The sequence below is a fragment of the Colobus angolensis genome, unplaced genomic scaffold, assembly GCF_000951035.1.
Source record: "Colobus angolensis palliatus isolate OR3802 unplaced genomic scaffold, Cang.pa_1.0 Scaffold166, whole genome shotgun sequence".
NCBI classification, from domain to species: domain Eukaryota; kingdom Metazoa; phylum Chordata; class Mammalia; order Primates; family Cercopithecidae; genus Colobus; species Colobus angolensis.
In genome coordinates, this window is record NW_012114777.1 from 3,386,273 (window position 1) to 3,399,045 (window position 12,773).

General features: G+C 40.9%; 1 protein-coding gene and 1 pseudogene across 1 annotated transcript in view; one reads left to right on the forward strand and one right to left on the reverse strand.

The window, feature by feature from the left end:
* Positions 1 to 12,773, forward strand: part of LYPLA1 (lysophospholipase I) — a 77,940-nt gene that overhangs the window by 29,222 nt on the left and 35,945 nt on the right. The gene's annotated exons all lie outside the window — the stretch shown is intronic.
* The window catches only part of LOC105508714, an 11,926-nt pseudogene continuing 5,587 nt past the window's right edge, over positions 6,435 to 12,773 (reverse strand).

Sequence of the window (12,773 nt, forward strand, 5' to 3'; positions counted from 1 at the left end):
GAGGTCAGGAGTGTGAGACCAGCCTGGCCAGCATGGTGAAACCCTGTTTGTACTAAAAATACACAAATTATGTGGGCATGGTAGTGCACTTGTAATCCCAGCTACTCAGGAGGCTGAGGCAGGATAATTGCTTAAATCTGGGATACGAAGGTTACAGTGAAGAGGTTGCAGGCTGCACTTCATCCTGGGTGGCAGAGCGAGACTCTGTTTCAAAGTAAAATAAAATAATCTCCTAGTTGTTGTTGTTTTTTTTTCTTCAACATGTCTTCTGTTATTTAGAAAAGGCATTTTCTTGAGCTCTTTCATTGAACTAGAGCTGCTGGCCAAAAACTGTGTGTATATAGTAGGGAAAACAAGGATCTGTGAGGTTAAGGCATAAACACAGGAGTAGCACAAAATATAAATGAATAATATTAATAATTGTAGAATTGCAATTTTGAGCACAAATAGGGGCAGAACTACGAATAGTCAAAGTTTATTGTGAAATATTGTTGCATTGTCTGTATATTTGGGGTGAATAATTGAGAGGCGATTCTTCAACAGCCTGTTACTCCAGACAGGGCTAGAAACTCGTGAGTACAGCAAAAGGCCTTTGAACTACAAAGTCCATACCTTAAAGCTCTTGTACTTTTCCCTGTAAACTCCAGCATTTTTATTCTTTGACAAATGTCTGATACATGCAAAAGATTGTAAGTATTCAAAAAGCCAGTGCTATAGAGTTTTTTGGTATGGAGAGAATAGCCAATGTTTTATTGTGTTAATAACAATTCTAAAATCCGTATTAAATTTAAGTTTTTGGCTGGGTGCAGTGGCTTATGCCTATAATCCCAGCACTTTGGGAGGCCAAGGCGGGCAGATCACTTGAGGTCAGGAGTTTGAGACCAGTCTAGCCAACATGGTGAAACTTTGTCTCTACTAAAAATACAAAATTAGTCGAGTATGGTGGCACAGCTACTCGACAGGCTGAGGCAGGAGAATCACTTTTACTAAGGAGGCGGAGGTTGCAGTGAGCCGAGATCACCCCGCTGCACTCCAGCCTGGGCAACAGAGAGAGGCTCCGTCTCAAAAAACATAATAAATAAATAAATTACATTTTTAAATTCTGTTTCTATAGTCACCATCAATTTACATACATATTTACTTCTCAATATACTTTGTAAGGAATAAGGCTGTCATCTGCCTTAGCCAGCCATGATATAGGTCAAGCTTTTATTATATGTAGTAATGTTTTGAGGAACATAATTGAAGCTTTATTTTATTTTAAACTCTAATAAATACGTAGAAGATTGTTACTACTATTTTTTGAGACAGAGTCTTGCTTTGTTGCCCAGGCTGGAGTGCAGTGGCATGGTACTTTCGTGGCCCAGTGCAACTCCCACCTCATTCTCCCGAGTAGCTTGGACTACAGGCGTGTGCCACCACACTTGACTAATTTTTGTAGAGACAGGGTTTCGCCATTGTTGCTCAGGCTGGTCTCGAACTCCTAAGCTTAAGTAATCCGCCCACCTCAGCCTCCCAAAGTGGTAGGATTACAGGCGTGAGCGACCACACCCAGCCTGAAGATTATTTTATAAGTGTGACTTTTTTTTTAAGTGGCTATTTATTCCCAAAGCTATAATTAGCTGAAATAATACTGTAATGTTTAAAGCTTATTTAGTTATCCCTGAGGTCATTAGCACAAATCCTGAAATAGAAAATAAAGTAACGATATACTTAGAAATTGAAATAGAAATGAAAACAGCTTACAGAAAATAAACATTGGCAATAACCATGGAAAACATTTTATAATGTGGTTATGCTGTTATCTTTTGCAGAGATAACAGACAGGTTTTATTATTTATTTATTTATTTATTTATTTATTTCAGGGGGAGGCGAGGTCTCTGTTGCCCAGGCTGGAGTGCAGTTGTGTGATCTCCGCCTACTGCACCCTCCGCCTCCCAGGCTCAAGTGATCCTCCCACCTCAGCCTCCCGAGTAGCTGAGACTACAGGAGCGCTCCCAGCTAATTTTGTATTCTCAGTAGAGATGGGGGTTTTGCCACATTGCCCAGGCTGGTCTCGATCTCCTGGATTCAAATGATCCACCCAACTCAGCTTCCCAAAGTGCTGGGATCAAAGGCTTGAGCCACTGCACCCAGTCTAGTTTTTTACCTTATATGCTGCTTGGATACCTTTGTTGGTCAAGGCTCTGTGACGGAAAGTGCCTTGATTGCTTGGTAATGTCTACTCTGGGCCCACGATCTAGGAATGGTAGCCTATATGCCAGGTATTTATTATTGCTGTAACATACTGCTTATTATGCACATTAAAATCTATTTGCAAAGCTAACTATACACATATTGTTAAGTTTATTCCTAATTCTACTGAAATTATAAGACAAGAGAACTGGCCGGGCCACGGTGGCTCATGCTTGTAATCCCAGCACTTTGGGCGGCTGACGTAGGTGAATCACTTGAGGTCAGGGAGTTCAAGACCAGCCACGCCAACATGGTGAAACCCCATCTCTACTGAAAATACAAGAAAAATTAGCCAGGCGTGGTGATGGGCACCTGTATCCCAGCTACTCAAGAGGCTGAGGCACGAGAATCGCTTGAACTCGGGAGTGGGAGGTTGCAGTGAGCCATCCCTACACTCCAGCCTGGGCGACAGAGCAAAACTCTGTCTCAAAAAAAAGAAGAAAACTTAGTGGCTGTTAACACTGAAAATATGTACATTGAAATAATATGTCAAATTCAAGTGAATAACTTGTAACAAAGTGTTAAACATAAAAAGCAAAAAAAAAAAATTAAAGGGGTTGTTGAACATGGACTTGTATAGACCTGTAATTTGTATTTGAATCAATTGATATAGCTCATAACTTACATTTATCTTAGCAGATAGGTAGAAGGTTTTTCCATCTGCAGAATCTATAATCTTGTCTCAAAATGATTTCCCAAATGTTTTTAGACTTACCTCAGGGCAAACAGCTCATTTCCCTCAACTTTATCTCTCTCTTCCTGCTTATCCCAAAGTCACAAGTCTAGATCAGCAGTGAGCAGCAGGTAGCCCAGAAAAGGCCACGCTCAGCCAAATCTGGTAACCTTTAGCTGAGTATACAATGGGATTACATCTGGCAAAACTGAAAAGTTGAGCAGCATACTGATGTGTTTTGCTTTTGTGCCATTGTAAAGTTGAAAAATCTTAAGTCTAACCATTGTAAATTGGGGACCATGTATACTTTAGTAGTTGAGTCTGATGGGTAGAGAATTTATCAGTTGTGGCCGGGCGCGGTGGCTCACGCCTGTAACAGCACTTTGGGAGGCCAAGGCGGGTGGATCACGAGGTCAGGAGATTGAGACCATCCTGGCTAACATGGTGAAACTCCGTCTCTACTAAAAAATACAAAAAATTAGCTGGGCATAGTGGCGGGCGCCTGTAGTCCTAGCTACTCGAGAGGCGGAGGCAGGAGAATGGCGTGAACCCAGGAGGCGGAGCTTGCAGTGAGCCGAGATCGTGCCACTGCACTCCAGCCTGGGCAACTGAGCGAGACTCCGTCTCAAAAAAAAAAAAAAAAACAAAGAGAATTTATCAGTTGCTTTGCTTCGCAACTGTTACACAGTTCTAAATTCAGATTGGTTTGGTGTAAGAACTTTTTTGAGTTGGATTTGTGCTATCTTTGAAAATTATTTTGAAAATTGGATTATGATATAATCAAGTATTCAAATCTTAAATGTTCAGCCGGGCTGGGTGTGGTGGCTCACACTTGTAATCCTGGCACTTTGGGAGGCTGAGGAATGCGGATCACTTGAGGTTAGGAGTTCGAGACCAGCCTGGCCACCATAGTGAAACCCCGGTCTCTACTAAAAATACAAAAAATTAGTGGGGTGTAGTGGTGCATGCCTGTAATCCCAGCTACTCAGGAGGCTAAGGCACGAGAATTGCTTGAACCTAGGAGGTAAAGGTTGCAGTGAGCTGAGATCGTGCCACTGCACTCCTGCCTGGATGACAGAGTAAGACTCTGTCTCAAAAAAAAAAAAAAAAAATTAAATGTTTAGCTGGATAAATTTTTACTTACACCCATGAAACCATCAACCTGATGAAGATAGAGAACATTTCCAGCTCCCCAGGAGTATTTTTCATTCCCCTGCAGTTAGTACCCTCCCATCCCAGAGATGACCATTATTCCAACTTCTATTACTATACCATAGGTTTGCCTGTTCTTGACCTTCAGATAAATGTTATTATATTTATATCTTCTGTGTCCAGTTCTTTTTGCCCAGTATGTTTGTAAGGTTTATCTGTTTGAACATAATTTTTATTATACTTACTGTTGTGTAATTCACACTGTTTTTCAGTAACATTCTGTCTTTATTTTAAAAGTTGGAACATACACTTTATTATCTCATAAATTTATTCCTTTTATCTTCAGAAGAATTAACTTTTTAATTTTTATTTATATTTATTTATTTTTTAGTAGAGATGAGGTTTCGCCATGTTGGCCAGGCTGGTCTCTATCTCCTGACCTCGAGTGATCCATCCGTCTTGGCCTCCCAAAGTGCTGGGATTACAGGCCTGAGCCACCGCACCTGGACAACTTTTTTATTTTTTACTTTGTAACTTGTATTTAGATTCAAGAGTACATCTGCAAGATAAACTGCATGTTTTGAGGTTTTGATCTACAGATAATTTTGTCACCCAGGTAATAAACATAGTACCTAATAGGTATTTTTTCTGATCCTTTCCCTCCTCCCACCCTCCACCATCAAGTAGGCCCCAGTGTCTGTTGTTCTTCTCCTAGTATCCATGTGTTCTTGTTATTTAGCTCCTACTTGTAAGTGAGAACATGTGGTACTTGGTTTTCTGTTCCAGTGATAGTTTGCTTAGGATAATGGCCTCCAGTTCCATCCATGTTGCTGCAAAGTACATGATCTCATTCTTTTGTTAATGGCTGCATGACATTCCATGGTGTATATAGCTTCTTTATCCCGTTTGCCACTGATGGGTGTCGAGGTTGATTTAATGTCTTTGCTGTTGTGTATAGCAATGCAATGAACTTACGTATGCATGTGTCTTTATGGGAGAATGATTTATACTCCTTTGGGTATATATCCAGTAATGCCATTCATTACTGGGTCGAGTGGTAATTTTGTTTTAAGTTCTTTGAGAAATGGCCACATTGCTTTCCACAATGGCTGAACTAATTTACATTCTCACCAGCAGTGTAAAAACATTCCCTTTTCTCTACGACCTTGCCACCATCTGTTATTTTTTGACTTTTTTTTTTTAGGTCAATATATTTTCCATTTTTACTGTGCATACACGTAATACAATGAATTTAAAAAATGGGTCTTACAATATGTAGTTTTATCACTTGGTTTACAACTAAATATATTGTGAACATTTTCTCTTCTACAACAGTTAAAAGAATTGCAGAACTTGGAAGAAACAATTTATTAAGCAATCTTGTTAGGGACATTGAAGTATAATTTTTTTTTTTTCTAAGGAGACTTCATTCTTTTTACAATGCTTTTGGGAAAAAAAGGGGAGTCCTTGTCTTACATAGCTTTCTATAGATGATGAAAACTTGCCCTTCCATTTAGCCTTTTCACTTGCTTCTCTACACCCACCAAATCACCAATCAAATAACCCATTTTATGTTTTCCAACCTCTCCCATTTGCTTCCTCTTTCCTACCCAGTCTCCCTGCACACATGCAAATGGACTTCCCATTCCTTCAGCACTCTCGTTCCTCCCCTTAAAGAGGCTTCTTTTTTTTTTTTTTGAGATGAGTCTGACTCTGTTGCCCAGGCTGGAGTACAGTGGCGAGATCTCGGCTCACTGCAAGCTCCGCCTCCCGGGTTAGCTGGGACTACAGGCGCCCGCCACCACACCCGGCTAATTTTCTGTATTTTTAGTAGAAACGGGGTTTCACCATGTTAGCCAGGATCATCTCAATCTCCTGACCTTATGATCCGGCTGCCTCGGCCTCCCAAAGTGCTGAGATTACAGGCATGAGCCACCGCACCCGGCTGCTTTGTGTCCTTTTAAAGAGACTATTTTAATTGATTTTGATCAACTCTACTCAAAACTGTATCCTAGGGTCCACATTAGGATTAGTCTTTAATAATCTGAAGATATAATTCAGTTGTTTAAAATAACATATTAGGAAGACTTTGGTAGAATTACATGTATCAGGAAACACTGGACTTGGGCACAATGGAGATATGGCTGATTTTTGAAAAAAAGAAGTAGTTTTTTCTGGGATGGCAGGGCAAAGAGGTAAGAAGTAGTTGGTATTATAAGGAAATGTTAGAGATCATTTTGGAAATGTATTCATTATTTTAAGGCAACTAACAAATGATCATCTTTCAGTTAGGACATTGTAGCAGCAGCCTTTACTGGTCATGAAATTTGCATGATATCTAAAATCATATTTCTGTAAATAGGTCAATGTGGATTAATAGTAACTTTATATAGAAAAGCAGATGCCAGCTAGCATAAAAGTGGCAGTGTGGATAGTGGTAGTTCTGGAGTCCTGGAAGCCATGAGATGCTCATCCATCACAAGGCCATCACAGCCAGGTAGATAAATGCCTGAGGAAAGCAGCAGAGCTGACTGTGCCAGCATTTACAAATGGAACACTTCTTGGGCAGCCAGGTGTCATGGGGCACAGACCCACAATTCTCTTTGCACACATCGTGCTCACAGTTCCGTCCGTAGGAGAGGGGGCAGGCACAAAAGGACCCCAGCATGCAGGTTCCACCATTCAGACAGCAGGTTCTGTTTAGCTCCCTTCTGTCCTGTATCTCCATGGGCGGCACAAGTTGGGAAGACCTAGGACGAATTGCAGGCTCCTCCTGGGGCTGAATGCTGTCATTTCTGAAGGTCAGGTCTCCCTGAGATGGATGTGCAAGTTCCTGATGGCCCAGTCCTTAACGACCTTGATTTTTCAACGATAGCCATTCTGCCTGCTGTGAGATGGTATCTCGTTGTGGTTTTGATTTGCATTTCTCTAATGATTAATGATCTCAAGTATTTTTTCATATGCTTGTCGGCCACATGTATGTCTTTTTTTTTTTAATTCAGTCTTGCTCTGTCACCAGGCTGGAGTGCAGTGGCGCGATCTCTGTTCACTGCATCCTCCACCTCCTGGGTTCAAGCAATTCTCCTGCGCCGCTGGGACTATAGGCACGCACCACCACACCCTGCTAACTTTTTGTATTTTTAGTAGAGACGGGGTTTCACTATATTGGCCAGGTTAGTCTCGAACTCCTGACCTCAAGTGACCCGCCCGCCTCCGCTGCCCAAAGTTCTGGGATTACAGGCATGAGCCATGACCACGCCCAGCCTATCCTCTTTTGGAAAGTGTCTGTTCATGTTCTTTGTCCACTTTTCAGTGGGGTTGTTTGTTTGTTTGTTTGTTTTAACAGTAAAATGGAAGCAAGTTTATTAAGAAAGTAAAGGAATAAAAGAATGACTACACCACAGAACAGCTAGGTGGTTTGTTTTTTACTTGTAAATTTAAGTTCCTTATAGATTCTGGATATTAGACCTTTGTTGGATGCATAGTTTGCATATATTTTCTTCAATCTCCAGGATGTTTGTTTACGCTGTTAATAGTTTCTTTTGCTGTGCAGTAGCTTCTTAGTTTAATTAGAGCTCATTTGTCAATTTTTGTTTTTGTTGCAGTTGCTTTGGCGCCTTCATCATGAAATCTTAGCCAAGTCCTATGTCAATAACATGGTATTTCCTAGATTGTCTTTCGGGGTTTTTTTGTTTTGTTTTGTTTTTTTGAGATGGAGTCTCGCCCTGTCGCCCAGGCTGGAGTGCAGTGGCGTGACCTCAGCTCACTGCAAGCTTCGCCTCCCGGGTTCATGCCATTCTTCTGCCTCAGCCTCCTGAGTAGCTGGGACTACAGGCGCCCGCCACCACACCTGGCTAATTTTTGGTATTTTTGATTGAGACGGGGTTTCACCATGTTAGGCAGGATGGTCTCAATCTCCTGACCTTGTGATCCGCCTGCCCGCCTCCGCCTCCCAAAGTGCTGGGATTACAGGCCTGAGCCACTGTGCCCGGCCATCTTTCTGGTTTTTATATTTAAGTCTTGGGGGTTTTACATTTAAGTCTTGAATCCATCTTGAGTTGATTTTTGTATATGGTGTAAGATAGGGGTCCAGTTTCTATCATCTGCATATGGTCCACCAGTTATCCTGGCACTTTTCATTGACTGAGGAGTCCTTTTTCCCATTGCTTGTTTTTGTCAGCTTTGTTGAATATCAAATTGTTGTAGGTGTGTGACCTTATTTCTGTGCTCTCTATTCTGTTTCATTGGTCTATGTGTCTATTTTTGTACCAGTACCATGCTGTTTTGGTTGTTTTACCCCTGTAGTATAGTTTGAAGGCTGGTAACATGATGCCTCCAGCTTTGTTCTTTTTGCTTAGGATTGCCTTGTCTGTTTGGGCTCTTTTTTTGGTTCCACGTGAATTTTAAAACATTTTTTCCTAATTCCATGAAGAATGTCATTGGTAGTTTGATAGGAATAGCATTGAATCTGTAAATTGCTTTGGGCAGTATGGCCATTTTAACAGTATTGATTCTTCTTATCCATGAGCACGGAATGCATTTTCGCTTGTTTGTGTCATCTCTGATTTCTTTGAGCAGCATTTTGTAATTCTTGTTGTAGAGATCTTTCACCTCCTGGTTAGCTGTATTCCTAGGCATTTTATTCTTTTTGTGGCAATTGTAACTCACACTTTTAAAATAAAATGTGTGCTTCTTGTACAAAAAAATGTCATCACTGTCATGGAGCTTCCTTGATTCATCTTTTACTGTGTGTGTTCCATTGTGTGTGCACTCAGTCCTGTGTGTGCTTGTCCATGCCCCCACCCTGTATATATATGTATGTATATATAGATGAGTCTTTAACTCTTGAGATAAACCTGCAAACATGATTTCCCATCACCTCTAAATACTCTCGTATATTTCCCATGCACAAGGATACTTGCACATAACCAACATACAACACTCCAAATTAGGAGATGAGCATTGATTAAATACTGTATCCAGTGCACAGACTCCATTGAAGTTTTGCCAGCTTTCTCAACTGTGTCTGTTTCCTTCCTGGCCTGAGATCCTTTCCAGGAGTGTGTGTTCATTTGAGCTGTCATGTCTTGAATCTGAAACTGTTTGTCAGTTTTTCTTTCATTTCCTTTAGTTTTAAAGCATACAGCCACAGCTTTCAGTTCTGCATATTCTGTAGAATGACTTTTCAATTTGAGTCTGTCTAATGGTTCCTCATGATTGGGTCCAGTCATACATTCTTTGTCTTTATTTTTGATACCAGTTTTATTGACATGTAATTCATATGCCACACAATTCACTCATTTAAAGTGTGTAATTCGATCGTTTTAGATGTAGTCACCATAAGTTATGCAGCCATCACCACAGTCAATTTTAGAACATTTTCATTGCCTCAAAAAGAAACCCTATACTCTTTAATTTGTGTTCTGTTGTAACTGGCTTCTTTCACTTAACATTGTTTTCAAGGCTCATCCATCCTATAGCATGTTGGTACTTCCTTTTCATTGTTGAATCATACTCCGTTGCGTGGCTCTGCTTCATTTTATTTTATTCTATTTTTTTCTTTATTTGAGATGGAGTCTGGCTCTGTCGCCCAGGCTGGAGTGCAGTGGTGCGATCTCGGCTCACTGCAACCTCTTCCTCCCGGGTTCGAATGATTCTTCTACCTCAGTCTCCCGAGTCGCTGGTACTACAGGCATGTGCCACCACACCTGGCTAATTTTTGTATTTTTAGTAGAGAGAGGTTTCACCATGTTGACCAGGCTGGTCTCGAACTCCTGACCTCAGGTGATCTGCCAGCCTTGGCCTCCCCAAAGTGCTGGGATTACAGTATGAGCCACCATGCCTGGCCTTATTTGGTTTATTCATCCATCATTTGATGTACATTTGGGTTGTTTGCACCTTGGAGTTGAGTAATACTGCTAAAAAAGAATATTTGTGTACAAGTTTTTTGTTGTTTTTGTTTTGAGATGGAGTTTTACTCTTGTTGCCCAGGCTGGAGTGCCGTGGCATGATCACGGCTCACCACAGCCTCTGCCTCCCAAGTTCCAGCGATTGTCCTGCCTCAGCCTCCCGAGTAGCTGGGATTACAGGCATGCACCACCACACCCGGCTAATTTTGTATTTTTAGTGGAAACGGGGATTCTCCGTGTTGGTTAGGCTGGTCTCGAACTCCCGACCTCAGGTGATCTGCCCGCCTCAGCCTCCCGAAGTGCTGGGAACAAGTTTTTATGTCTGTATTTGTGTGTGTGTGTTTTGTTTTTGAGACAGGATCTCATTCTCTTGCCCCATATGGAGTGCAGTGGCACAATCTTGGCTCAGTGGAGCCTCAACCTCCAGGGCCCAAGCTATCCTCCCTCCAAGTAGCTGGGACCACAGATACATGCCGTCACACCCAACTAATTTTTTAAAAATTTCCTGTAGAGACAGAGTCTCACTGTGTTGTCCAGGCTGATCTCAAACTCCTGAGCTCAAGCAGTCCTTCTGCCTTAGCCTCCCAAAGTGCTGGGATTACAGGCACGAGCCACCACACATGTAGTGGACATATTTTTTCAATATTCTTGGGTATAGACCTAGGAGTAGAATTGCTGGATATGATAACTTCATATTTATCCTTTTGAGAACCTAAAGGTTTTCTAAAGTGACTATACCATTTACATTTCTACCAGTAGTGTATGAGGGTTCTGATTTCTCACCATACCTTTTAACACTTGGCTGCTATTTGTCTTTTTTGCGATAGCCATTCCGGTGGGTATGAAGTGGTATCTCACAGTGGTTTTGGTTTGCATTTTCTAATCACTGATGATGTTGATCATCTTTTCATGTGTGTATTAACCATTCATGAGTCTTTGGAGAAATGTCTATTCAAGTCTTCTTTCTGTTTTTTTAATTGAGATGTCTTTTTTGTTTAATTTGAGGTAAAATTCACATGACATAAAAGTAACCCTTTTAATGTGAACAATTCATGACACTTAGTATGTTCCTTTTTTTTTTGAGACAGAGTCTTACTCTGTTGCCCAGGCTAGAGTGCAGTGGCACAATCTCAGCTCACTGCAACCTCCGCCTCCCAGGTTCAAGTGATTCTCCTGCCTCAGCTTCTGAGTAGCTGCGACTACAGGTGCGCACCACATCCAGCTTATTTTCGTAGGTTTAGTAGAGACAGGGTTTCACCATATTGGCCAGGCAGATCTTGAACTCCTGGCCTCAAGGGATCTACCGCCTTGGCCTCCCAGAGTGCTGTGATTACAGGCATGAACCACCATGCCTGGCCGAAGTTTTTTTTAAAATATTTTTTTTCTTTTCCTTTTAGTTGATACATAATAATTGTACATATTTATGGGATACTGAGTGATATATTTTGATAAATGTATACAATGTGTAAGGATCAAATTGGGGTAATTAGCATATCCATCACCTCAAACATTTATCATTTCTTTGCATTGTGAACATTCAACATCCTTTCTTCTAGTGTTATGAAAATATACACTGAATTGTAGTTAACCACATTCACTCAACAGTGCTACAGAACACTAGAATTTATTCCTCTCATCATTATATTGATAGCCATCCTAGTGAGTATGACACCCAATGGTGTCTCATTGGGGCTTTGATTTATGTTTCCTAAATGACTAATGATGTTCAACATCTTTTCCTGTGCTCTTTGACCATTTGTATATCTTCTTTGGACAAGTCTTTTGCATATTTTTTAATTGGGTTGTCTTTTTGTTCGTGAGTTGTAACAGTTTTTTTTTTATTATGGATACTAGACACTTAATTAGATATGATTTACAAACATTTTTCCCATTATGTAAGTTGTCTTTTCATTTTCTTAATAGTGTCCTTTGAAACACAACAGTTAATTTTGATGATTTCTAATTTATCTATTTTTTTCTTGTCAGTTGTGCTTTTGGTGTTATATCTAAGAAATTGCCAGATCTGAGATCACAAAGATTTATGTATATTTTCTTCTAGTTTTATAGTTTTATCTCTTACATTTAGGTCTTTGGTCAGTGTTTACAATTGGTATGAGGTAGCAGTCCAACTTCTTTGTATTACGTGTGTATATCCACTTGTCCCAGCTACATTTGTTAGAAAGACCATTCCTTCCCTGTTGATTTGTTTCAGAAGTAAGTTGACAGTAAATGTGATATTTTATTTCTGGATTTTCAGTTGATTTATATGTCTGTCTGTACTCTAGTACTAGTCTTTCTGAATGTTACTTGGTAGGAATTTTTGAGATTGAGAAGTGTGAGTCCTCTAACTTTGTTCTTTTTCAAGATTTGTTGTTGTTGTTGTTATTCTGTGTCTCTTCAGTTTCCATACAAATTTTAGATTGGGTTTTAATATCTGCAAAGTCAATAGGTATTCTGATAAAGATTGTATTGACTCCATAGATCAATTTGAGGAGTACTGCCATCTTTAAAATATTACATCTCGGCTGGGCACAGTGGCTCACGCCTGTAATCCCAGCACTTTGGGAGGCCGAGGCGGGCGAATCACAAGGTCAGGAGATCGGGACCATCCTGGCGAACACGGTGAAACCCCGTTTCTACTAAAAATACCAAAAATTAGCCAGGCGTGGTGGCGGGCGCCTGTAGTCCCAGCTACTCGAGAGACTGAGGCGGGAGAATGGTGTGAACCCGGGAGGCGGAGGTTGCAGTGAGCCAAGATCGCGCCACTGCACTCCAGTCTGGGTGACAGAACCAGACTTTGTCT